Raw genomic sequence first — 26,814 nt, 5'->3', positions numbered from 1 at the left:
AGACAAGATGGATTTTACTGAAAAGACGTTTGGTAGAACATACCTTAACAATCTGTGTACTTGTTTTTGTTTGTTCATTTGTTCTGTTATGTTCTGAGTGAGTAAAAACTTAATTCTCATAGTAATATTTATTTCTGTGTCTCTTTGCATCCACTATTAGTTTTTCTATATATATTGATGCAATGTTATTTGGTTCATATTGATTTTTAACTATTTTGAAAATAACATATTTATAGGAAAGCATTATTAATCACATGTATATTGTTTGATGAATTATTTCAAAATGAACGTTCTTGAGTCACTACCACCAAAATAAATATTTAGAATATTTCCAAACAAGATCGTTTAGCCAAATTTTTTAAAAAATTGAAGTTTAGTAACTTTACTGAGTAGGATGTGTTTCAGTGGTGACTATGTAGGAGATCAGACTATGCCACCCCAAAAATATGACTCTAGGAAACCAGAATATGCCTCTGGCATAAGGATAATTTTGAGCTGATTATTTTTTAAAAAGACCAGACACAAGAGAAGCTCTGAAAACATAGTAGGCTACCATTTTTGTAAGGGAAATTTACATTTATAAATTTATATTCTTCGTTTGTTAAGAGTGTCTTTCTCAGTACCAGGAAGAGAAGGATGACTTTAAATCACAAGAGACTCTTGTCAGTGGAGAAGGCAAGGACTTAAATCTGCATAGGAAACATTTTTCTTGTTTCCCATACTTTTCCTGGTCACCTTCCCTTAACTGGCCTCCCCCACACCCTCTTTCTTTGTCTATGCTGAGATGGTACTTTAGCCCCAATTCTAAGTTACCTCTTTGAGTTACTCATTCCCTGGGTTTTTCCTGTATGTATACAGATGCTAATACCCTTCTCTTTGATTTTTTTCTTGTTAATTTGTCTTTTGTTACAGGCCCCCAGCCTAGACTTTAGAAGGATAGAGGGAAAAGGATTTCATCCTCCCCTTCAACCATTTTGGCTCAGTATTCTCACTCTTACAGTCTCACATTGGGAAACTTGACTTAAAGTATATCTTTTAATTTGGCTCTGTTTTATTATTTTGTTCTTCTACTTTGAGAAATATGTTCACGTGAATGTTGGATTGCTTGCTGTCTTCTGTCTCCCATTATTTTCTTTCTAATTCCTTTTAGCTCTCTATTTCCATTTTATTCTGGTCACTTTTTTCCATTTCTACCTTTTTGTTCCTTGCTTTGTTTTCTGTATATTTTTCAATTTTTTGCTTTCCTTCTGATTTTGGCTTCGTTTCAGTTAAAATTTTTTCTTCTGTTTCTTTTCTTAAATCTGTCAGATTATATTTATAGTCTTCTTGTAGTTCTTTTATATTTTTGCCTAAGGCTTTTTCCCATTAAGGAATTAATTTCTAATACAATTATTGGTGAAATATATGATCATAATTTTCATCTGCTTTTTTGTTATTGTTTTTGGTAAATGCTTTCTTCGTTACCAAATGTTGCTGCCATTTCCATCCTCTCTGCCTTAGATTATTTTGTCAGTTTTTTTGTTTGTTTCTTTTTATTCACCCATCACTGAATTAATTGGGTTGTCTTGGTCTGTTCAGGCTGCTGTAACAAAAATATGGCTTGTAAACTAAAGATATGTATTTCTGGAGGCTGGCAAGGCTAAGACCAAGGTGCTGGCAGATATCTGGTGAGAACTGCTTCATAGACAGCTCTTTTTGTTATAACCTCCCATGGCAGAAAGTATGAGGGAACTCTGTGGAGTTTCTTTCAAGTGAGAGTATTTGTTCCGTTCATGAAGGCTCTGCCCTCATGACCTAAGGTCCCAAAGGCTTCACCTCCTATTACCACCACTTTTGGGGGTAGGATTTCTACATATGCATTGTGAAGGTGAAACTGTGTACCTCCGATTGAGCCTTGAACCCACACAGGCAAGACTTGAACCCAGCCAAAACTGATTTTGGTGAGGCAGCAGTGAGTAGTTTCATGAAGCGAGAACTTAATTCCTTGCCCAGGAATTGAACCTGGGTAGTCTGGATGAAAACCAAAAGTCCTAGTCACCAAACCAGCAAAAGCTAGAGGCTAGAAGGTGTTTTTCCCTGGATCTTTGCTCCCAGTGAAAAATATATTTATCCCAGAGGCAGAAATTGTAAATGCAGGTGCAAAGTTTTTTACTAGAGATATAGCACAACAACAAGTCCGAGAGCACACAGAGAAATGGTTATTTTAAGGTCAGATGGAAGCAAGGCAGAGATGCACACCCAGAGAGAAAGGGTGTGGGTGTCCAGCCTAATGAGGAAGAGCGCAGTAAAAAGACTGTCACATCATTTATATAAGTCAGTTCTTCTGGGACTTTGTCTTCCTACAAGCCAATTATCTGGTTTCTTTCCCCACACCTGACCTTCCCTGGGACCCTCCCCTGGGGCGCGCACGCCACCCCTCACCAAAGATGGATCTTGAAGTAAAGGCTTCTGGGAGGAGCAAGACTCATTATGGCCTGGCATTATCCCTTGACCCACAAAGAGCCCTTATGTGCATGTGTAGTGTCTCCCTTGTCCCAAAAGAGGGAGGAGCTGAGATCTCTTAATCTTTTACTCAAACAGGATTTTGCCCCTCTTTGTCCTTGCCATGACTGTTACCTTAAGGTGTTTACAAGAGACAGGCACTGACTATTTACCCTGTTTCTGTTATTACTTCCATTTCAGAGGGCAAACTTCAGGATGATTGTAAATGCCTCAACTGGAGCCCACCTGTCTCTTGGCTCAGGAAATGCAAACAGAAGGCTAGTTGTAAATGTCTAATGTGAAGCCCATCTATCTCCTACATTAAGACCCAGATTGGAACTTGCATCCATGGTCTTTTAAGTGAGATCACACACCTAGTTTCAGGACTTAGTGAAGCTGAGGTTCTTAATGTCTTGTCATAGAAAGAATTCAGTGAGAGAAAAAGTGACAGGTAAGAAGTGGATTTATTTATAGAGAGAGAGATACTCCACAGACAGAGTGCAGGCCATCTCAGACAGCAAGAGTGACCTTGAAGTATGGCATGGTTAGTTTTTATTGACTGGGTAACTTCATAGGTTAATGATTAGGAAGATTCCAACTATTTTGGGGAAAGGGTAGGGATTTCCAGGATTTGGGCCATGGCCCATTTTTTGGCCTTTGATGGTTGGCCTCGGAACTGCCGTGATGCTGGTGGGTACGTCATTTAGCTTGCTGACATGTTCAGTTCAGTTCAGTTCAGTTCAGTGGCTCAGTCGTGTCCGACTCTTTGCGACCCCATGAATTGCAGCACGCCAGGCCTCTCTGTCCATCACCAACTCCCGGAGTCTACCCAAACCCATATCCATCGAGTCAGTGATGCCATCTAACCATCTCATCCTCTGTCGTCCCCTTCTTCTCCTGCCCCCAATCCTACCCAGCATTAGGGTCTTTTCTAATGAGTCAACTCTTCGCATGAGGTGGCCAAAGTATTGGAGTTTCAGCTTCAACATCAGTCCTTCCAATGAACACCCAGGATTGATCTTCTTTAGGATGGATTGATTGGATCTCCTTGCAGTCCAGGGGACTCTCAAGAGTCTTCTCCAACACCACAGTTCAAAAGCATCAATTCTGCGGCACTCAGCTTTCTTCACCGTCCAACTCTCACATCCATACATGACCACTGGAAAAACCATAGCCTTGACTAGACGGACTTTTGTTGGCAAAGTAATGTCTCTGCTTTTAAATATGCTATCTAGGTTACAATGAGCATATGCTGAGGCTCAGGGTGTGGTGGAAGTCAACTCATCTGCTATCTTGGACTTATTTGTTTCCAGTCAGTTTCTGTCATGTCCTTGGGCTATGTAATTGTTCTAAAGTTTGTTCCCTGATTCCTTCCCTTCTGTTTCAAAGGGATACATTCAGTCAGTAGCAGGGGTTCTCCGTGGATCTATTGAGTATAGTTTGGGGATGTAGAGAGGAGAATGCATAATGTTCCATGTAACGTGGTTATCAGAGGTTCTGTGATGCGCTATTGCCATGATTTGTGCTAACAACTGAACTTCAGAACTCAGTGCTAGGGCAAGAAATTGTTACAGTTTGCTAAGGACGAAAATGTGAAAATTCATTTGTTAGTCCTTCCTCTGCTTTCTCAGTATGTCTTAAAGTGTGGAAAAACATGTTTGGTGTCTGTGTGATACACACAAAACTGTGTGTGGGTGTAAATGTGGGTATATGTGTATGTGTGTATGCACTCATGCATTTCAGCATGTAGTAGCAGGACAATGCAAAGAACTGTGCCAATTTTGTTGATTAATCCTCTTTACCAATTAGCATGAAGCCAATAAATTACTGATTGGAACTGAAAGACCACAGATGCAAAGGCAATACCAGACAAACATTTATCCACCCCCATAGCAACACTTGAGATGGGCACACTGAGATTTGAAGTATTCAAATGTAGAGTACTCACAAGAGAATAATTACATTTGATTAGATGTGACTAAAGAGATTTAGAGTAGATTTATTGTTTCTGACCTAAGTAGTGATGACTATATTATTTGATTTTAGGACTAGTGGTTCCAACTGAATTTTTTCTCATTAGGTTTCACTAGGAAGCCAAAACAAAGAAAATATTACTCAAAACAAAAGCTTTTAAAATATAATACAAATTTTTGACTAGTACATAACAGAGAATCCAATTTGAGTCAACTAATTTTACCTGAGATTATATTAATTATAAAACGTTGTATGGAGTGGCTTAGGATCACAAATATACAAGTATAGTATCCTTTCTTCTTGACCTCATAACTTGCTAAAACCCATGAAGCATAATCTAAAAATAACTTGGATGAAGGGTGGTTATGGGTGAAGGAGAAATTAATCCTGACAAGGGAATCAGAGAAGACTAGTGTTGTGAAATGTGGGAGGGGAAGGTAGGATTTGCAGAGTAGACTTAGAAAGGGAAAGATCTTAAGTGATCCTTGGTTTGGAGTCTGCTAGGGGTCCTGTGAGCACACAGTATGCTCAAAGAGCATGTCTTCAGATGATGACCTGTAGTACAGGGTACGTCTTGATAAGCAGACTAAGAATCTTTGAACTTTCAATGATCATAATGCTTATTAAGGTTATTTTGAAAATGAAGAAACTAAGGGCAAGAGAAATTAATGGATCCCTTTAATATCTCAGAGTTATCAGAGACTGTGCTGGGATTAAAACCATAAACTTCTGTTCAGTGTTTTTGCCAAGACACACATCCCCTCTAGTAAACAGTATCAAAATGAAGAAGTCTTTGAATACTAGGGAAGGAGTATGGAAAGGATCTGGGATGATTAGATGTATAATTAGGATATGTTGGAGAAGAGGTGACAGATAAAAGAATCAGGTAAAATCTGGGTTATCATAAGAAAAGCATACCTCAATTCCATTTTCAGCTCTAACAATGCCCTGGGTAGATGGCATGTTTGCTAGGATGCTTTCTATCCTGGTTTAAGAAACTGTATGGACATGCATGATAATAGAAGTATTTATGTCTGTATTTGCTGTGTGGGACATTGACATGAATAACAGAATCAAGACTGTCCATCTAATATGGTGATTCAGTTTTGCCCTCTTGAGTTACCCTGACCATGTCAAATAGATACAAGGGTTTAGATCTGATAGACAGAGTGACAAATAGATTCAAGGGATTAGATCTGATAGAGTGCCTGAAGAACTATGGACAGAGGTTCGTGACATTGTACAGGAGGCAGTGATCAAGACCATCCCCAAGAAAATCAAAGACAAGAAGGCAAAATGGTTGTCTGAGAAGGCCTTACAAATAGCTGAGAAATGAAGAGAAGCTAAAGGCAAAGCAGAAAAAGAAAGATATAGCCTTCTGAATGCAGAGTTCCAAACAATACAAGGAGAGATAAGACAGCCTTCCTCAGTGATCAATGCAAAGAAATAGAGGAAAACAACAGAATGGGAAAGACTAGAGATCTCTTCAAGAAAATTAGAGATACCAAGGGAACATTTCATGCAAAGATGGGCTCAATAAAGGACAGAAATGGTATGGACCTAACAGAAGCAGAAGATGTTAAGAAGAGGTGGCAAGAATACACAGAAGAACTGTACAAAAAAGATCTTCACGACCCAGATAACCACAATGGTGTGATCACTCACCTAGAGCCAGACATCCTGGAGTGGGAAGTCAAGTGGGCCTTAGGAAGCATCACTAAGAACAAAGCTAGTGGAGGTGATGGAATTCCAGTTGAGCTATTTCAAATCCTAAAAGATGATGCTGTGAAAGTGCTGCACTCAATATGCTGGCAAATTTGGAAAACTCAGCAGTGGTCACAATACTGGACAAGGTCAGTTTTTATTCCAATCCTAAAGAAAGTCAATTTCAAAAAATATTGAAACTATTGCACAATTGCACTCAATCTCACACACTAACAAAGCAATGCTCAAAATACTCCAAGCCAGACTTCAACAGTATGTGAACTGTGAACTTCCAGATGTTCAAGCTGGATTTAGAAAAGGCAGAGGAACTAGAGATCAAAAGGCCAACATCCATTGGATCATTGAAAAAAGCAAGAGAGTTCAAAAAACCCATCTATTTCTGTTTTATTGACTATGCCAAAGCCTTTAACTGTGTGGATCACAACAAACTGGAAAATTCTTCAAGAAATGGAAATACCAGATCTCCTTACCTGCCTCCCGAGAAATCTGTATGCTGGTCAAGAGGCAACAGTTAGAACCGGACATAAAGCGACAGACTGGGAGTTTTCCCAGTTTCCCAATTTCCCTTTCAAATTGGGAAAGGAGTATGTCAAGGCTTCTTTAACTTCTGTGCCGAGTACATCATGTGAAATGCTGGGCTGGATAAAGCACAAGCTGGAATCAAGATTGCTGGGAGAAATATCAATCACCTCAGATATGCAGATGACACAAACCTTATGGCAGAAAGTGAAGAAGAACTAAAGAGCCTCTTGATGAAAGTGAAAGAGGAGAGTGAAAAAGTTGGCTTAAAACTCAACATTCAGAAAACTAAAATCATGGCATCTGGTCCCATCACTTCATGGCAAGTAGATGGGGCAACAATGGAAACAGTGAGAGACTATTGTTTTGGGCTCCAAAATCACTGCAGATGGTGACTGCAGCCATGAAATTAAAAGACACTTGCTCCTTGGAAGAAAGGCTATGACAAACGTAGACAGCATATTAAAGAACAGAGACATTACCTTGCCAACAGAGGTCCATCTAGTCAAAGCTATACTTTTTCCGATAGTCATGTATGGGTGTGAGAGTTGGACCATAAAGAAAGCTAAGTGCTGAAGAATTAATGTTTTTGAACTGTGGTGTTGGAGAAGACTCTTGAGAGTCCCTTGGACTGCAAGGAGATCCAACCAGTCCATCCTAAAAGAAATAAGTCTAGAATATTCATTGGAAGGACTGATGCTGAGGCTGATGCTTCAATACTTTGGCCACCTGATGTGAAGAACTGACTTATTGGAAAAGACCCTGATGCTGGGAAAGATTGAAGGCAGGAAGAGAAGGGGGCAACAGAGTATGAGATGGTTGCATGACATCACCGACTCAACGCACAAGAGTTTGAGCAAGCTCTAGGAGTTGGTGATGGACAGGGAAACCTGGCATGCCTCAGTCCATGGGATCGCAGAGTCGGACTGACTATTAGACTGAACTGAACTGAACTGACTATGTCATATATATGGCTTCCATTCTTAGGACATTTGTCCACAGGTCACTCCTTCCATGGCCAACCTTTTGAAAGGAAATAGCAATGTAAAACAAGTGAATTTTATGCAAGCATAAAATCAACACCTATAATTTAATAATCAAACTAAAACTCTTTGCTTTGGGTTTCATTCAATAACAGCATGTAAGTGCAGTCTGCCATGTTTTATCTTTTTTTTTTCTCCCATCAATAGCTGAATATATTTCAAGTTCATCTTTTGTATAAGCAAACAATTCTCAGAAAAAGTAGCTGTCAATCTTACAGCCTGAAGAAAATAAAAAGAGCATATCAATAGCTTCCTGCTGCTTTGTCCTTTATAAATGGTCAGCTTTAGGCCTTGTATGTGGGCTACCTGTTTTCTGCAGCTAAGCAGTTGGCTTCCAGAGGGGGGAAAAACCCCATGAACAATTCACTTTAAAGATCTTGGCATTTACCTCCAGGGACTAGTTAATTAGCTCTTTGGGTTGTCTCATTTGAATTAAAGACAAATTAGAATAAAGAGGAAAAAATACATTCAGTGGCCTTATGTTTCTGATTTTATTATTGCTTTAGACTTGCTTGGTGTGGTTGGCTTGAAGTCAAACAGCCAGAAAGCAGAATGCACAGTTGAGATGATAGAGTGACCGTAAGTATAATTACTTCACAATTGTGTTTTTACATTCACTACTAATTACTGGGCACCAGAATTGTTACAGTTCAAAAGTAATGAAAATAATGCCCATAGTTAGAAGGTTTTTGATGAAATGCATATGTAATTTTCTAATGGTGGGAGATCTGTGGTAATTCCAGCCACAGTGAATTTAGCGGTAATTACAATTACTTTGCATAACAATTGAACCATTACCTTTGAGAACTGATGTAAGCCCATAATCCATTTGATTTTTGTCACACTCATGCTCTAAGTAAAAACTTTTCAAGTGCTGCTAAGAAATATACTGTCACTGAAAGATCAAAATGTTGAGGCTTCAGCGAGTATATAGTTTAGACAATACCTAATCTGAAAGTAAGTGTAATATTTTTACAGTTTGATAAGCCTGAAAATGTGAACGCCACTTAAGTTATTGATTTCTCAGTAAATTAAATAAAGGAAAACAGAAGGTACTGACTACATTATCTTCATCCAGACCATTTAAGGCATTTGGTATGTAAATTAGATGGTTCCATAGCAGCTGCTTGCTGTAGCAGATCCCTTACTGATAAAGATCTGGAGGGACTTGCCTGGTTGTTCAGTGGTTAAGAATCTGCCTTTCAATGCAACGGAAGTGGAAGATCCTGGAAGATCCCACATGCCATGCCAAGGGACAGCTAAGCCTGTGTGTCACAACTACTGAGCCTGTGCTCTAGGAGCCCAGGAACCACAACTACTGAGCCTACACGGCCTAGAGCCCATGCTCTGCAACAAGAGAAGCCACTGCAAGGAGAAGCCCGCATACTGCATCTAGAGCGTGGCCTCTGCTCGCCACAACTAGAGAAAGCCCGTGCACAGCAATGAATACCCAGTGCAGCCAAAAATAGCTAAATAACAACATTTAAAAATAAAAATAAAGAACTGTATATATGTAAAAGAAAAGATATGGAAATATGCATAATCATAAATTGAGAGAGTTCAGTACCATCTTTAGCAAGTCAAATACACCTTTCACAAGTACTCATAATTACTAAGACAATCATATACTACTATAAGGGGTTAAGTTCTGAGTAGGAAGAATAATGAAAGCCACATGATTCCCTTTAATTCGCTATTACATCCCCCATTTGTTGGAAATCTCTCTCACCTTGATTGAGTAGTTTAATTTTCCAAGTCTGCATCTCTCTTCATGCAGAAAGAGCTGTGAAATAGTGGACAGCTCAGAGGACGGCTGTTGCAATTGCACTAGAACATGGGCTAAAGGTTCCAGTTTTGGAACCTGGAGGAAATGGCAAGCCACCCCAATATTCTTGCTTGGAGAGTCCCATGGACAGGGGAACCTGGTGGGCTACAGTCTATGGGGTCACAAAGGGTCAGGTATGACTGGAGTGACTTAGCACACAGCACAGTGCAGAAGCAAGTGGTCTCTTGCCACTCTTGATATCAATTGTATGGTTCATAATTTAGTTTTGCTATGGGTTAGGTGGAGAGCATTAGCTTTCTAATCAACCTTTTCACCAAAGCCAGGAAGTTTGATTTTTGCTGTTGTTTTGAGCATGAAAGTAGTTATTTCACTATGTAGGAATTGGCAAACTACATTCAAGGAGTCAGAGCTGGTCTAAATCTGTTTTACATTTAAAGAATTGCAAACAAACAAAGCAACAAAGAATATGCCACCAAAACTATATAGGCTTGCAAACCCTAAAATATTTACTATCTGACTCTTTACAAAGTTTGTTAATCCATGCTCTATGGGCTTATACAGCTTTCTAGTATCCTTGAATGATAAATACTGAATAAGGCATTTTTATTCTTTATTAGTTCAAGTCTCTATTGTAAATTACTTTTCTCTCCTCTGACTTTTCAATATTTGCAACCAGGGTTATAGCCACTCATGCCTCAAGAATGCTATGTTTGTTAAAGAATAAATGCGGCTCAATGAAACATCAAATGTTTTAAGACTTAAGACACTCATCATTGCATCGCATAGTTTGGAGCCTGAGATTTGTATGTATATCTCGTATATCTCTTAGATGCTCAAAATTAGAATCAGTCATTTACTGGAGCAGCAGTTTGACCATGGATAAAAAAACTACATGGTGTTGGAGGGTCTGATTTGTACTCCAGCTTTCTGCTGATATGTGTCACCTTGCCTAGTGTAGCTAAGTTCTCTCAGCTGTGATTTATGCATTAGCCATACAGTCTAATGGCACCTTCCAGAATTGTGTGACTTTTAAACAAGAAATCGTAATTAAAAGCATCTTGCTCAGTTTCTACTGAATAGACTCTCAGCTGTTGTCAGTGGACTCTGAATCTGTCAGAACATTGAATAAACACATTCATAGATTTAACTCCAAGTTGTACCATAAAATAATAATTCCCATAGTGTAATAAACAGTAAGGAGTTCGTTCTTTTTTTCCATTCAGGTTAATCTGTACCATTTTCCTTATGTCCTTTCTATTAGCTATTGTTTTTAGACATGAAAAATTTTATGACTTAGACTTGGTTGTCAGTATTCTGCACTAAGAGAATCTTTACCTCAAAATGTTCCTTACAATGTAAATAAGCCCAGTTATCGGCACACTATTCTCAATTGAGAAACACCTTTATGAAGTCTATATTTAAGGGAACATATCAATGAATGTGCAGATGTATTGGGTGATACAGGGTTATTGAGTATCTCAGGACATTCTATTTCTTCATATACATATTTCTGCACACATATATTTATATATAAATAACTGTGTGTGTGTGTGTATATATATACACACACATATATATATATATACATATTTAATATATATTAACATGACTTTCTTGGGAAGCATGCCCCACAGTATGGTAGCTGTGATGGCTAGTGGCTTCCCAATATCTATTATCTCCCTTTCTCGTTAGTAACAGAATACTTACTTTTACCTTAGCACATCGGTACCTGCCTCTCTTGCAGCTAGATATGGCTATGGGACTAAGTTATCATCAGTGGTATCGTTGCAGAAAATTTGAGTGAGGATTTCCAGGTAATCTCCTGTGAGGGAATGGCTGTATCTTCTCTTTTTCTTCCATCTTGCTGCCTGGAATGAAGATACAGATGGCTGGAGCTCTAGCAGGCATATTGAAGCCTCATGAGGATGAGGCTCATACCAAAGAGAAGGAGTTCAGGGAATTAAAAGGTGCCTGAGTTTCTGATGTTTTGAAAGTTTCCATAATATCTATACTATTTCTTCTAGACTTATTTAGTGTGAGGTGGAAATATCTTGTTTTAGTTACTATTTGTTTTATTTTCTGCCATAGAAAATAGAATACAATTGTATCTAATATAGATATAAACAGATTTCACTTGTTCATGATAAAAGGGAAACATCTTGTTTATTAAAAAATGGATGAGCTTATTGAATCTATACCAAGGATCATGAAAATGTATATTTGCATATTGAAATTGTCATAAAACACATCATCTGTGCGTGCATGCATGCGTTAGTCACTCAGTTGTGTTTGACTCTTGCGATGTCTGGGCTATAGCCTGCCAGGGTCTTCTGTTCATGGAGTTCTTCTGGCAAAAATACTGGAGTACATTGCCATTATCCTCCTCAAGGGTATATTCCTGACCCAGGAATTGAACCTGCATCTCCTGTGTCTCCTGCACTGCAGGCAATTCTTTACCTGCTGAGCCATCAGGGAAGCCCTCAAACACATCGTCAGTCAGTCAATTCAGTTGCTCAGTCGTGTCCGACTCTTTGCGACCCCATGAATCGCAGCATGCCAGGCCTTCCTGTCCATCACCAACTCCTGGAGTTTACCCAGACTCACGTGCATTGAGTCAGTGATGCCATCCAGCCATCTCATCCTCTGTTGTCCCCTTCTCCTCCTGCCCCCAATCCTTCCTAGCATCAGGGTCTTTTCCAATGAGTCAACTCTTGGCACAAGGTGGCCAAAGTATTGGAGTTTCAGCTTCAACATCAGTCCTTCCAGTGAACACCCGGGGCTGATCTCCTTTAGGATGGACTGGTTGGATCTCCTTGCAGTCCAAGGGACTCGTAAGAATCTTCTCCAACACCACAGTTCAAAATCATCAATTCTTCAGCGATCAGCTTTCTTCACAGACCAACTCTCACATCCATACATGACTAATGGAAAAACCATAGCCTTGACTAGATAGACCTTTGTTGACAAAGTAATGTCTCTGCTTTTTAATATGCTATCTAGGTTGGTCATAACTTTCCTTCCAAGGAGTAAGCTTCTTTTAATTTCATGGCTGCAATCACCATCTGCATTGATTTTGGAGCCCAAAAAAATAAAGTCTGACACAGTTTCCACTGTTTCCCCATCTATTTCCCATGAAGTGATGGGACCAGATGCCATGATCTTGGTTTTCTGAATGTTGAGCTTTAAGCCAACTTTTTCACTCTCCTCTTTCACATTCATCAAGAGGCTCTTTAGTTCTTCTTCACTTTCTGCCATAAGGGTGGTGTCATCTGCATATCTGAGGTTATTGATATTTCTCCTGGCAGTCTTGATTCCAGCTTGTGCTTCTTCTAGCCCAGCGTTTCTCATGATGTACTCTGCATGTAAGTTAAATAAGCAGGGTGACAATACACAGCCTTGATGTACTCCTTTTCCTATTTGGAATCAGTCTGTTGTTCCATGTCCAGTTCTAACTGTTGCTTCCTGACCTGCATACAGGTTTCTCAAGAGACAAGTCAGGTGGTCTGGTATTCCCATCTGTTTCAGAATTTTCCACAGTTTATTGTGATCCACACAGTCAAAAGCTTTGGCATAGTCAATAAAGCAGAAATAGATGTTTTTCTGGAACTCTCTTGCTTTTTCGATGGTCCAGCGGATGTTGGCAATTTGATCTCTGGTTCTTCTGCCTTTTCTAAAACCAGCTTGAACATCTGGAAGTTCATGGTTCATGTATTGTTGAAGCCTGGCTTGGAGAATTTTGAGCATTACTTTACTAGTGTGTGAGATGAGTGTAATTGTGCAGTAGTTTGAGCATTCTTTGGCATTGCCTTGCTTTGGGCCTGGGATGAAAACTGACCTTTTCCAGTCCTGTGGCCATGGCTGAGTTTTCTAGATTTTCTGGCATATTGAGTGCAGCACTTTCACAGCATCATCTTTCAGGATTTGAAATAGCTCAACTGGAATTCCATCACCTCCACTAGCTTTGTTCATAGTGTTGCTTCCTAAGACCCACTTGACTTCACATTCCAGGATGTCTGGCTCTAGGTGAGTGATCACACCATTGTGATTATCTGGGTCATTAAGATCTTTTTTGTACAGTTCCTCTGTGTGTTCTTGCCACCTCTTCTTAATATCTTCTGCTTCTCTTAGGTCCATATCATTTCTGTCCTTTATCAGCTCATCTTTGCATGAAATGTTCCCTTGGTATCTCTAATTTTCTTGATGAGATCTCTAGTCTTTCCCATTCTGTTGTTTTCCTCTATTTCTTTGCATTGATCGCTGAGGAAGGCTTTCTTATCTCTCCTTTCTATTCTTTGGAACTCTGCATTCAGATGGGAATATCTTTCCTTTTCTCCTTTGCTTTTTGCTTCTCTTCTTTTCCCAGCTATTTGTAAGGCCTCCTCAGACAACCATTTTGCTTTTCTTTTCCATGGGGATGGTCTTGATCCCTGTATCCTGTACAATGTCATGAACCTCTGTCCATAGTTCATCAGGCACTCTGTCTATCAGATCTAGTCCCTTAAATCTTTCTCACTTCCACTGTATAATCATAAGGGATTTGATTTATGTCATACCTGAATGGACTAGTGGTTTTCCCTACTTTCTTCAATTTAAGTCTGAATTTGGCAATAAGGAGTTCATGATTTGAGCCAGAGTGAGCTTCTGGTCTTGTTTTTGCTGACTGTATAGAGCTTCTCCATTGGCGGAGAGGAGTAACTCCACGTACAAGGTCAGAAGCGCAGCCGAGAGGAGCAACCCCACTTCCAAGGAGCAGCAGCTGCACAGGCACAGGAGGGCCGAGAGGAGCTACTCTACGTTCGAGGTCAGGAGGGGCGACTGTGAGGAGATATCCCTCATCCAAGGTAAGGAGCAGTGGCTGCGCTTTGCTGGAGCAGCCGTGAAGAGATACCCCATGTCCAAGGTAAGAGAAACCCAAGTAAGATGGTAGGTGTTGCGGGAGGGCATCAGAGGGCAGACACACTGAAACCATAATCACAGAAAACTAGCCAATCTGATCACAAGGACCACAGCCTTGTCTAACTCAATGAAACTAAAGCATGCCGTGTGGGGCCACCCAAGACAGATGGGTCATGGTGGAGAGGTCTGACAGAATGTGGTCCACTGGAGAAGGGAATGGAAAACCACTTCAGTATACTTGCCTTGAGAACCCCATGAACAGTATGAAAAGGCAAGATGATAGGATACTGAAAGAGGAACTCCCCAGGTCGGTAGGTTCCCAATATGCTACTGGAGATCAGTGGAGAAATAACTCCAGAAAGAATGAAGGGACGGAGCCAAAGCAAAAACAACACCCAGTTGTGGATGGGACTGGTGATAGAAGCGAGAGGAACTCCCCAGGTCGGTAGGTTCCCAATATGCTACTGGAGATCACTGGAGAAATAACTCCAGAAAGAATGAAGGGATGGAGCCAAAGCAAAAACAACACCCAGTTGTGGATGGGACTGGTGATAGAAGCAAGGTCCAATGTGGTAAAGAGCAATATTGTATAGGAACCTGGAATGTTAGGTCCATGAATCAAGGCAAATTGGAAGTGGCCAAACAGGAGATGGCAAGGGTGAAGATCAACATTCTAGGAATCAGCAAACTAAAATGAACTGGAATGGGTGACTTTACCTCAGATTACCATTATGTCTACTACTGTAGGCAGGAGTCCCTTAGAAGAAATGGAGTAGCCATCATGGTCAACAAAAGAGTCCGAAATGCAGTACTTGAATGCAATCTCAAAAACGACAGAATGATCTCTGTTCTTTTCCAAGGCAAACTATTCAATATCATGGTAATCCAAGCCTATGCCCCAACCAGTAACGCCGAAGAAGCTGAACTTGAACGGTTCTATGAAGACCTACAAGACCTTTTAGAACTAACACCCAAAAAAGATGTCCTTTTCATTATAGGGGACTGGAATGCAAAAGTAGGAAGTCAAGAAACACCTGGCTAATAGAGTTTTGCCAAGAGAATGCACTGGTCATATCAAACACCCTCTTCCAACAACACAAGAGAAGACTCTACACATGGACATCACCAGATGGTCAACACTGAAATCAGATTGATTATATTCTTTGCAGCCAAACACATCATACCTACCACTAAATAAATTATTGTAGGATTTATGTGTGCAAATATATGTATATATACACTACGCACACACACACACATATATTTCACACATATATGTATATGACAAGGCAATATATATATATATATACCTATAATTACACATATATGTGATTACTAGGATACAAAACCTTCTCTAGACTATTATAACAGACAGCTTGAAGTTCCAATATTGCATCTGCTCTTGGGCAGAACTCATTAGCCAGTCAGAGATCTTATATCAATGAAGCAAAAATAAACATCCTCCAGGTACATTTCTTTAGCACAAACCACATTTATTATAGAGAGTAAGGGAACTCAGTTGAAAATATGTGGCTTATATTCTTTTGAAAGAAAAAATATGTTTCCTATTTTATTTGTATCTTGTTCATTTTCAGTAGCACTTGTCAAGTGGTACTAATTAACATCTATCAAAGAATAAAACAGCTATTTAACCATCTCAGAGTGCTAAATGCTAAGTCACCTCAGTCATGTCCGACTCTGTGCGACCCCATAGATGGCAGCCCAGCAGGCTCTGCCGTCCCTGGGATTCTCCAGGCAAGAACACTGGAGTGGGTTGCCATTTCCTTCTCCAATGCATGAAAGTGAAAAGTGAAAGTGAAGTCACTCAGTCATGTCCGACTCTTAGTGACCCCTTGGACTGCAGCCTACCAGGCTCCTCCATCCATGGGATTTTCCAGGCAAGAGTACTGGAGTGGGGTGCCATTGCCTTCTCTGATCTCAGAGTATGTCTTCTATAAGTGATGTAGTATGGTTGTGCCTCTGCAAGTAAAACACCTTCACTGACTGTATCATAATTTTAAATTTTTGTTAACTGTGAATATTCACAAATTGGCTAGGTGGAAAGATGTTTAGACCCATTATGCAAAATAAGAAAAAAAAATGTAGAAAAATGCCCAGCAATTTTTTTATAAGAAATAGTAAATTAAAATCAAAATGCAAATTGTTTATAAACATATTAAAATAACTAATTGCCCTACAATTAATACAAAATATAAACGTTCAGTTCGGTTCACTTCAGTCCCTCAGTCATGTCCGACTCTTTAGGACCCCATGGACTGCAGCACACCAGGCTTCCCTGTCCATCACCAACTCCCAGAGCTTACTCAAACTCATGTCCATTGAGTCAGTGATGCCATCCAACCAACCATCTCATCCTCTGTTGTCCCCTTCTCTTCCTGCCTTCAATCTTTCCCAGCGTCAGGGGCTTTTCAAATGAGTCAGTTCTTCACATCAAGTAGCCGAAGTATTGGAGTGTCAGTTTCAGCATCAGTCCTTCCAATGAATATTCTGGACTGATTTCCTTTAGGATTGACTGGTTGGATTTCCTTGCTGTTCAAGGGACTCTCACCACAGTTCAAAAGCATCAATTCTTCGGCACTCTGCTCTTTTTACAGTCTAACTCTCATATCCATACATGACTACTGGAAAAACCATAGCTTTGACTAGACAGACTTTTGTTGGCAAAGTAATGTCTCTGCTTTTATTAAAAAAAATAAAATACTGTCTAGGTTTTTCATAGCTTTTCTTCCAAGGAGCAAGCGTCTTTTAATTTCATTGCTAAAGTCACCATCTGCAGTGATTTTGGAGCCTCAAAAAATAATGTCTGTCACTGTTTCCATTGTTTCCTCATCTATTTGCCATGAAGCGATGAGACCGGATGCCATGATCTTAGTTTTCTGAATGTTGAGTTTTAAGCCAGCTTTTTCACTCTCCTTTTCCACTTTCATCAAGAGGCTCTTTATTTCTTCTTCACTTTCTGCCATAAGGGTGGTGTTATCTGCATATCTGAGGTGATTGATATTTCTCCCAGCAATGTTGATTCCAGCCTGTGTTTCATCCAGTCCAACATTTCTCATGATGTACTCTCCATATAAGTTAAACAAGCAGGGTGACAATATACAGCCTTTAGGTATTCCTTTCCCTATTTGGAAGCAGCCTATTATTCCATGTCTGGTTCTAACTGTTGCTTCTTGACCCGCATACAGATTTCTCAGGAGGCAGATCAGGTGGTCTAGTATTCCCATCTCTTGAAGAATTTTCCACAGTTTGTTGTGATCCACACAGTCAAAGGCTTTGGCATAGTCAGTATAAACATCAGTCTCATAAAATAGTAAACGACTCTTCTTTAAATATCAGGAAACTGAAGGATAGAAAACTTAAAATCACAGTTAGCCGATATTAGAAAGAGGAAGAGAATACCTGTCTCTCTATTTCCAAACTCGTGCTCCATTGTATATTTGTAAGACTTTTTTAAAAATGATGAATTATTGATGGTGTCATGCTGTTCTTGACTCTTCTGTGTAAGAGATTTAAAATTCAATTCTAGCTTGTACAAAAGCTTTGGAATTAATTGTAAGCACCTGCCAGTTTCTTTGCTCTGTCCTTTAGCAGAAGAGATTTTCACTAAACCTCTGTCATTTGTGTTGTTATCACATGCTTTCCCCGGATTAGGTTCCACTGCTCCCTCTCAGAGCAGATATATTACCCTCCTACTGCCCAAAGGCAGAAAATGATACAGAACTAAAGCGAACTCAGGGAAATAAGAAACGTGAGGTTTTAATAATATAACTGGTTTTGGTATTCCAGACTCTGGTTCATTAATGAAAAACCTTGTAATTCGCTGTTACTATGCTAAAACCTATAAATATTGGAAAAGAGCAAACACTTCTTTGAAATATCAATATTATCAACCAGATAAACTATTTACAAAGTAACCAATGATATTAAACTATGGAAAATGGAAAGAGAGAGAAGTTGCTGAAAAAAAGTAAGTCACAGTGGAACTATTCTGGCCAACTGAGTTTGGGCCAAACTCAGAGAACATCACTAAAGAGGTAATTCTATAAAGAGGAATGATGATCTGGACAACTCCTGGTGTTTGTTTCTACCAGTAAAACCTTGTAGAATAAAGTCACGTGATAGATGGCATCCAGTGAGAGATTGTATCTACAGAGGGGGAGGGACAGAAGCCGAGTTTTCATTCTCTCTTTGCATCATCCACCCATCCTCCTACAAGACGTCATAATCACTTTCAGCCCTGTCTTGACTCTCTTTCATTGTCACTATTTCTGTTTCTAGGCTATCTATTTTCTTTTCTCAATGAGAAATAAAACTATGTTAGCTGCTTTGTTTTCAGATGGCCAATGTTATCAACCATTTGTTTCTATATGCTGAGTGCTTAGGGTGAAGAGGTTGCATAGGTTATTGATTAGTGAAAGATAAAATGAGTGAGTGGTATCTGGAAAATCTGCCAGGATCTACCTCCATGGGGTAGTGAAAAAAAGATAAAACCAAACAAAAGCAAAAGCTGATTAGAGTTCACAAGTAAACTGAAGTCTGGGTGGAAAGAAAACTAAAAGGACTGATCCAAGAGGAAAAGTAATATTACTATTAAGTATATATCATGCACAGATACTTAATTCAGGAAAAAGTGTACCATAGAGCACTCGTACAATCCATGGTTATTAGAATATCTGTATTCATTCACATCAGGATTAGGCAGAAATGATAAGCTGATCGTGAAAGAGGAATTTTGTGTCAGAATTCCAGAGAGGGAATTTGTTAATGCTTTCTGGGAAGATATTGAGGGTTCAGAATGGAAAATGTTTCTTATGGGAGAAAGGGGAGAACTTGGAAAGAAAAAGTTGTATGAGAACTTCACCTTCCTGGTCTACAGAAATTACAATTGCTGGTCTCAGAGTACCAGAGGAAGGAAAATTCAGAGCCAGGAGTACAAGTGTAAGGCTCCAAATGTTTAGGGAATTACTGACCAAAGAGTTTGGAGAGCTGAGAGAATGAGGGTCACAGTACTGAGTGCAGGTCACGAAGAACAAAGCCTTGGCCCCAGCATTCAAACATTGCAGAGCTGAAGGGAGTTTCTGGTTTTCTGTGTCTTTCACATAATTGACACCTGTTGCATTTTCAGTCTACTTTCTTCCAGTCGTGTTCTAATGGGTAGAAGTGGCAACTATCCAGTGTAGCACCTCTTTGGAGATTACTTGGGATCTTCAAGTTCAGTGAAGCACTGGACTTTCCATCACATAACTCAGACTCTTGAGGAATATCAACACAATAGTTACTGTCATCAAGTATGAGGATGTCTTAATTTACAATCTCAGGAGTATAAGAAATACAATATTCTTTCTTTTCTAAAGCTCCAGTTAATTTTATTTCAAGTACCTCTTTTGGCTGACTGGCAAGGGGAGAAAGGAACAAAACTCAGACTATAATCTTAATCTTGCAAGGTGTCCTTCACTCTCATTTACCCACAAATCTGTGATATTTGCAATGCCTAGGTGGATGATTTGCAGCAAGTCCATTCAGCCACTGGTTATTCATGTCCTTAGTTTCTCTGCCCCAGTTGACTTGTGACTCACCCCATCCTTTGTTACCTTGCTTTATCCTTGGTTACCTTGCTTCATCATCGGTTTATTCGCTCACAGAGACCTTCACATCCTCAGTCTCCTGCCATTTCTGTGCCATTCCAGGGGGCACAGGCATCTTTGCCAAGGCTGCTTATGGTCCTACCTGCCTTGCCAATACTCAATCACTTCTCTCTCAAGTCAGGTTATTTTCTGTTGGTATGGCACCAAAGGGCACCATACATGTTTGGCCTGAGGAGCAATGAAACTCATGTCTCACCCCTCCTTTTTCCCACCTCAACTCGGCCATATATTTTTCAGATAACTGCTAATCTTCTTAAAAGTTGTTCTAGAGTAGTAAACAGCATAATTTCCTGAATGGGTTTTGGCTGTGCTCCAGATGTAAGGAAGACATGATGGCAAACTGCTTGAAACGAGAGGGAGGAGAGAGAAACATAGGAAGAAAAACAATAAATTAACATCATGAAATATTATTTAACTTCATATTTTTTTGTATATCAGACAGTCCAATAAGAAGCATGATTTGTGTTTGCCTAAATCATCATCATTACTCAAGCATCACTGGGCTGACAAGCCAATGACTTACTTCCCTTTTAAATGCCAACATTAAAGATGCTTAAGTGGGTGGTTGTTACTGATTGCTATAAACATTGCTTTAAAACTGCTTTGGACTGAAACATATCATGAGATTCAGAAAAGAAAGAAAAAACTTGCTATAGGATTCCTCCAGGATTTATTGTTTCATGCAATGTGGAGGTCTCTGGTAATGATGAATATAAACCATTGATCCACATTACATATTTTAAAATAATCTGTAGCTCCTAAAGAGAATAGATTTGAGGAGAGGGGAAAACAGATAATAACCAGTATATATCATATACAAATATATATATTTAATAAAAAATAAATAAATTTAAAATAAACATGTTTATATTATACATTTATTATTTATTATCTGTCTCTCCCTGCCAGAATATAAGTCCCAAGAGGCAGCTTCATTGTTTTATTCACTGATATATCCTAAGTATCTACAAGAGTGCCAGATAGATATATATGTAATTAATAAATAATTTTAAATGAATGGTATGTCACTAATCAACGATTATGATTAATATACATGTTGAAACCTGAGATATAAGAAGAAAAGATGATTAGCTTTGGGTAAATCAGAGTACCAGAATACCCTGTGACATCAGAAAATAGTCATTTTTATAATTATGGTGAAAATTTTTTGAGTTGAGTCAATTAGTTTCCATATTTTCTAGTCAGATACAGTATAAGTAGAGTTAACAAATTAGCTCAAGATTTGGGATGAATAAATCTGTACCTCCATCTCACAACTACAGACATGTGAAGGGATGAGTATCCTGCATATCTAGATCTTATCTTCAGCTGACAACTCTATGTAAAGAACAGTCATTGGAGAAAGTGCCTGCCAGTGATTCCAGCAATCACAGTGACTAAATCCAAAAGATCTTGTCTTCTCTGAAAGGATAGCACTGCAGGAAACTACTTCACAATAATTCTTCCATATCCTGAAGTCAGCTGACAATATCCTATCAGTTCACTGGCCACCTCTCATTTCTCTTCCTTTTTGCAACTGGTCAACATTCATCTCTAGTAATCATCCAAGTTCTGAGGAAATAGAAACCACCAAGAATTAGTCTGGAGGATGTGTGTGCATGTGTGCTCAGTTGTATCTGACTCTTTGCGACATTGTGGACTGTAGCTGTCCAGGCTCCTCTGTCCATGGGATTTCCCAGGCAAGAATACTGAAATGAGTTGCCATTTCCTCCTCCAGGGGATCTTCACAACCCAGAGATCAAACCCGAGTTTCCTATGTCTCCTGCATGAAAGATGTCTCTGATATCAATTCCCATCCCAAGGGTGGATGATGTCCAAACCCCTTATAATAAGACCTTGGTGGTTACTATTCTAAACTCTCAGATACCATGAAAATCAGACTATGCTGCTTGAAGCATGGCTTCACTTAATAATTAATATTACAATGAAATATTTTGCTTAACACCTTAATAAACTGAACTGCATGAGATCTTAATGGCTTCCCTGGTAACTCAGAAGGTAAAGAGTCTGCCTCCATTGTAGGAGATCCAGATTTGATCCCTGGATCGTGAAGATCCCTTGGCAAAGGGAACGGCCACCCATTGCAGTTTTCTTGCCTGGAGAATTCCATGGACAGTGGAGATTGGTGGGCTACAGTACATTGGGTTGCAAAGAGTTGGACGCAACTGAGATTAACACTTTCACTTTCATGAGGTCTTAATGAGGTGAAATGTGTCCAGTGACTTTCAACTCTTGTCTTTAGAGCTTTTAAGTACTAAAATAATTTGCATATTGTCTTATCAGCCCATGAAAGTGAAAGTCACTCGGTCATGTCCAACTCTTTGTGACCCCATGGGCTATACAGTCCATGGAATTCTCCAGGCCAGAATACTGAAGTGGGTAGCCTTTCCCTTCTCCAGGGCATCTTCCCAACCCAGGGATCAAACCCAGGTCTCCCACATTGCAGGTGGATTCTTTACCAGCTGAGCCACAAGTGAGGCCCAAGAATACTGGAGTGGTTAGCCCATCCCTTCTCCAGCAGGTTTTCCAGACCCAGGAATCGAACTGGGGCCTCCTGCATTGCAGGCAGATTCTTTACCTACTGAGCTATCAGGGAAGCCCACATCAGCCCATATCTGGACAATTTATTTAGTAACAGGATATAATTTTAGATTGCTCTGGGAAAATTGTCAACTTAATCCTTGAGGGAATGGCAGTGGGGTTGCCATCTGTGGCGGTGATCTCCCATTGAGAGGTGTGGACAGTGTCTCTCTCTTTGGTCATGTGCTCTGTGACTGTTTGATTAATAGAAAACAGCTTAAGTGCCACTGTGCCAGCTTCTCACTCCAAAGACTCAAGAAGCTGGTAGCTCCCGTTACCTGTCCTTTGGGCTAGGAGTGACTCTTCATGCCCAGCCACCATCCTCTGAGGAAGCCTACAAGTAAGTCCCAAGGGAGAGGCCAGGTGCACATGTTCTAGCTTACAATCCCAGATGAAGTCCTGGCCAATAGCCGGCATCAACCCCCAGACTTATGAGTGAATGAGACTTCAGATGATTTCAGCCCCTAACCACTGAGTCACTCTAACCTTTCAGCCACCAAGCTGGCGATGCATGAGCTCTGTCCAAACTGCAGATTCATGAGCAACATGAATAATTGTTGTTTTCGTCCAGTGACTTTGAGGTAGTTTGTTCCACAACAATAGATAATCAGAGCACTACTCCAGATTCTTGATGGCTACAAAAATCTCTCTCAGCATAGCTCCTGTTTGAGGATATTGGAATTTTGAGTGAAAAAAGTTTTGCTCTGTGTCTTTCAGGATACAAATTGAAAGAGGATGTAAATTTCTTTTTAGATTAATCAATTTCAGGTTTGGTTACTTGAAGCCTTTTGTGAATTAACATACTTAAGATGGGCTTCCCAGGTGGTGCTAATGGTAAAGAATCTGCCTGCCAATGCAGGAGACTCAAGAGATGAGGGTTCGATCCCTGAGTCGTGAAGATCCCCTGGAGGAGGAAGTGACTACCCACTCCAGTATTCTTGCCAGGAAAATTCCATGGACAGAGAAGCCTGGCAGGCTACAGTCCAAAGGGTTGCAAAGCGTCAGACACAACTGAGTGACTGAACACACACATACGTACTCAAGGTAAATTGAGTGCGAAAATTTCTAAAATGCTTTTGTTGACCATTGAGCTGACCTGAAGAGAATCTAAGGATTTTAAGATACAAATTTTCAGCCATCCTACAACCATCTTCCTCCTTCTTTCCCAGAGAGAAAACTTTCATTCCCTCATCAGCTCCCTGTACACCCACCTTGCCCGTAGTGCCTACACTGTTGTTTTAGACAGGCTGCCGCTTTGCCAACCTTCTGGTTTTCTTCAAATTCCATCACCGTTATTTCCTATCTTCCTTCACATCCCACCTCCAAAAAGTATGCTTTTCTTGTAGGCATGTAGCTCTGTCTGCTTTGTTAGTTCCCAGTCAGTACTCATTTCTGGCTCAATGCCAAAGTTGGTTAGCTGAAATCATTTAATTTAGCAAAGATTGTTAATTATTAGGAAGACAAAGGTTTTACTAGAATCTTGACATTAGAATAGCGAGTATTTATCCTGGTTAAGTACCTGCTATCTACCTTTTCTGTTTACTTTTTTCTGTTTATAGTTTTCTTGGACTTACAGAAATCAAAAATATTAAAATCAGGGCCTAGTTAACGAAAGCAGATCAAACCATCAAGATATATTTATGACAAGTTCTAACCTCCTTTGTACACAAAATTCTAAAAAAATGAAAGGAAACTAGTAAACATTTCAGTTTTCAGCTAAGTACTTATTGTCCTTGGAAGAAAAAATTGAATATATGAGCCTATATTGAATTATTTTCATTCTTGACATTTACCTTTTTAACTTTAATTTCATTTTTAAAATTTATTTTATTGAAGTATAGTTGATTTACAATGCTGTTAGTTTCTGCTATAGAGCAAAATGATTCATTTATACATATATATGTTTTCTTTTTCATACTATTTTCAATTATGGTTTATTACACAATATTAAATATAGATACATGTGCTATACAGTAAGACCTTATTGTTTATCCATTCTGTATATAATAGTTTGCATCTGCTAATCCCAAACTCCCAGTTCATCTCTCTCCCTGCCCCTAATCTCCTTGGCAACCACAAATCTGTTTCCTATATCGGTGAATCTGTTTCTGCTTCATAGATAACTTCATTTGTGTCATATTTTAGATTCCACATATAAATGATATCATATGGCATTTGCCTTTATCTGACTTATTTCACTTAGTATCATAATCTCTAGATTCATCCATGTTGCTGCAAATGTCACTATTTTATTCTTTTTTATGGCTGAGTAGTATTCCTTTGTGTATGTGTGTGTTACAATATATTAACATGTATATATACATACACACACACACACACACATACACACACCACATTTTTATCCATATATCTGTTGGTGGACATTTAGGTTGTTTCCATGTCTTGGCTATTGTGACTAGTGCTGCTATGAACATAGGTGTGCATATATCATTTCAAATTATAGTTTTGTCCAGGTCTGTGCACAGGAGTGGAATTGCAGAATCATATAGTAACTCTACTTTAAGGTTTTTGAGGAACATCTGTGCTATTTTGCATAGCGGTTGTACTGATTTACATTCCTACTAACAGTGTAGGAGGGTTCCTTTTTCTCCACACCCTCTGCAGCATTTGTTATTTGTAGACTAATTAATGATGGTCATTCTGATTGGTATGAAATAGAAACTCACTGTAGTTTTTATTTGTATTTCTCCAATAATTAGTGATGATGAGTATCTTTCACCTATTGGCCATCTGTATGAGAGTTGGACTGTAAAGAAAGCTGAGCACCAAAGAATTGATGCTTTTGAACTGTGGTGTTGGAGAAGACTCTTGAGAGTCCCTTGGACTGTAAGGAGATCCAACCAGTCCATCCTAAAGGAGATCAGCCCTGGGTGTTCATTGGAAGGACTGATGTTGAAGCTGAAACTCCAATACTTTGGCCACCTCGTGTGAAGGGTTGACTCATTGGAAAAGACCCTGATGTTGGGAAGGATTGGGGGCAGGAGGAGAAGGGGACGACAGAGGATGAGATGATTGGATGGCATCACCGACTCGATGGACATGGGTTTGGGTGGACTCCAGGAGTTGGTGATGGACAGGAAGGCCTGGCATGCTGCGATTCATGGGGTTGCAAAGAGTCGGACACGACTGAGCGACTGAACTGAACTGATGTGTTCTTTGGAGAAATGTCTATTTAGGTCTTCTGCCCAGTTTTTGATTCAGGTGTTTTTCTGTTGTTGTTGTTATTGAGTTATATGAATTGTTTGTATATTTTGGAAATTAAGCCCTTGTCAGCCACGTCATTTGCAAATATTTTCTCCCAGTCGGTAGGGTCTCTTTTCATTTTATTTATGGTTTTCTTTGCTGTGCAAAAGGTTATAAGTTTAATTAGGTCCCATTTTCTTATTTTGCTTTTATTTCTGTTACCTTGGGAGACTGACCTAAGAAAACACTGATACAATTTATGTCCAAAAATGTTTTGCCTATGTTCTCTTCTAAAAGTTTTATGGTGTCATGTCTTCTATTTAAGTCTTTAAGCCGTTTCTGAGTTTATTTTTGTCCATGGTGTGAGGGTGTGCTCTAACTACATTTAGATGTGTCCAACTTTCCCAACACCAAAAAATGTGGAACGTTTCACAAGCTTGTGTGTCATCCTTGTGCAGGGGCCATGCCAGTCTTCTCTGTATAGTTCCAATTTTAGTACATGTGCTACTGAAGTGAGCATGGCATTTATTACTTTTAGATGTTTGTAACATTACTTAATTTAAAAACATATCAATTTGTGTCAATTATGTAAATAATTTACATTATATTCTTTTCTAAAATTTTGTTTTCTCTTTTTAAAAAACTCCAAAAACATATTTTAGAAAGTTCAAACAATAGAAAAGCATGATTTTAATAGAGAAAAATCTAATCCAGTAACTCCCACCTCCCCCATGAAATATTTTCCAATTTGTTATTTTATTCCTACCTGGTACCCAGGAAGACACCTGCCAAATTTGTTGTTTACTGTGGGAAAATTCTTGAATCATTTTTTGCATCATCCCTTTAATATTCTCCAATAAAATAGACATTACAGATAGTTAGAATAAATCTGAAAAAGTTTATTTCAGAATTACATACT

The 26,814-nt window shown here is 39.3% G+C and overlaps 1 long non-coding RNA gene and 1 other non-coding gene across 5 annotated transcripts in view; one reads left to right on the top strand and one right to left on the bottom strand.

Annotated features, from left to right (window-relative positions):
- Positions 1-16,535, top strand: part of LOC145522842 (uncharacterized) — a 90,707-nt gene extending 74,172 nt beyond the window's left edge. For 3 of the 4 annotated variants that reach the window (XR_014066188.1, XR_014066190.1, XR_014066193.1), the window contains exons 3-4: positions 8,249-8,321; positions 14,197-16,535. This is a non-coding gene — a long non-coding RNA (uncharacterized LOC145522842). Of the gene's footprint in view, positions 1-8,248; positions 8,322-10,203; positions 10,332-14,196 lie in introns of those variants that run through there. The other variant, XR_014066191.1, reaches the window with a different exon arrangement.
- Positions 16,536-26,308: 9,773 nt separating this feature from the next.
- On the bottom strand, positions 26,309-26,415 carry LOC145539964 (U6 spliceosomal RNA). The gene has a single exon (XR_014078101.1). It is a non-coding gene; the product is annotated as a U6 spliceosomal RNA (small nuclear RNA).
- Positions 26,416-26,814: the final 399 nt, after the last annotated feature.

Source organism: Giraffa tippelskirchi, chromosome 2 (assembly GCF_054371585.1).
Source record: "Giraffa tippelskirchi isolate mGirTip1 chromosome 2, T2T-mGirTip1v1.2.pri, whole genome shotgun sequence".
NCBI classification, from domain to species: Eukaryota; Metazoa; Chordata; class Mammalia; order Artiodactyla; family Giraffidae; genus Giraffa; species Giraffa tippelskirchi.
Note: the sequence above shows the minus strand (reverse complement) of the source record. Positions and strands in the feature narration are given on the sequence as shown.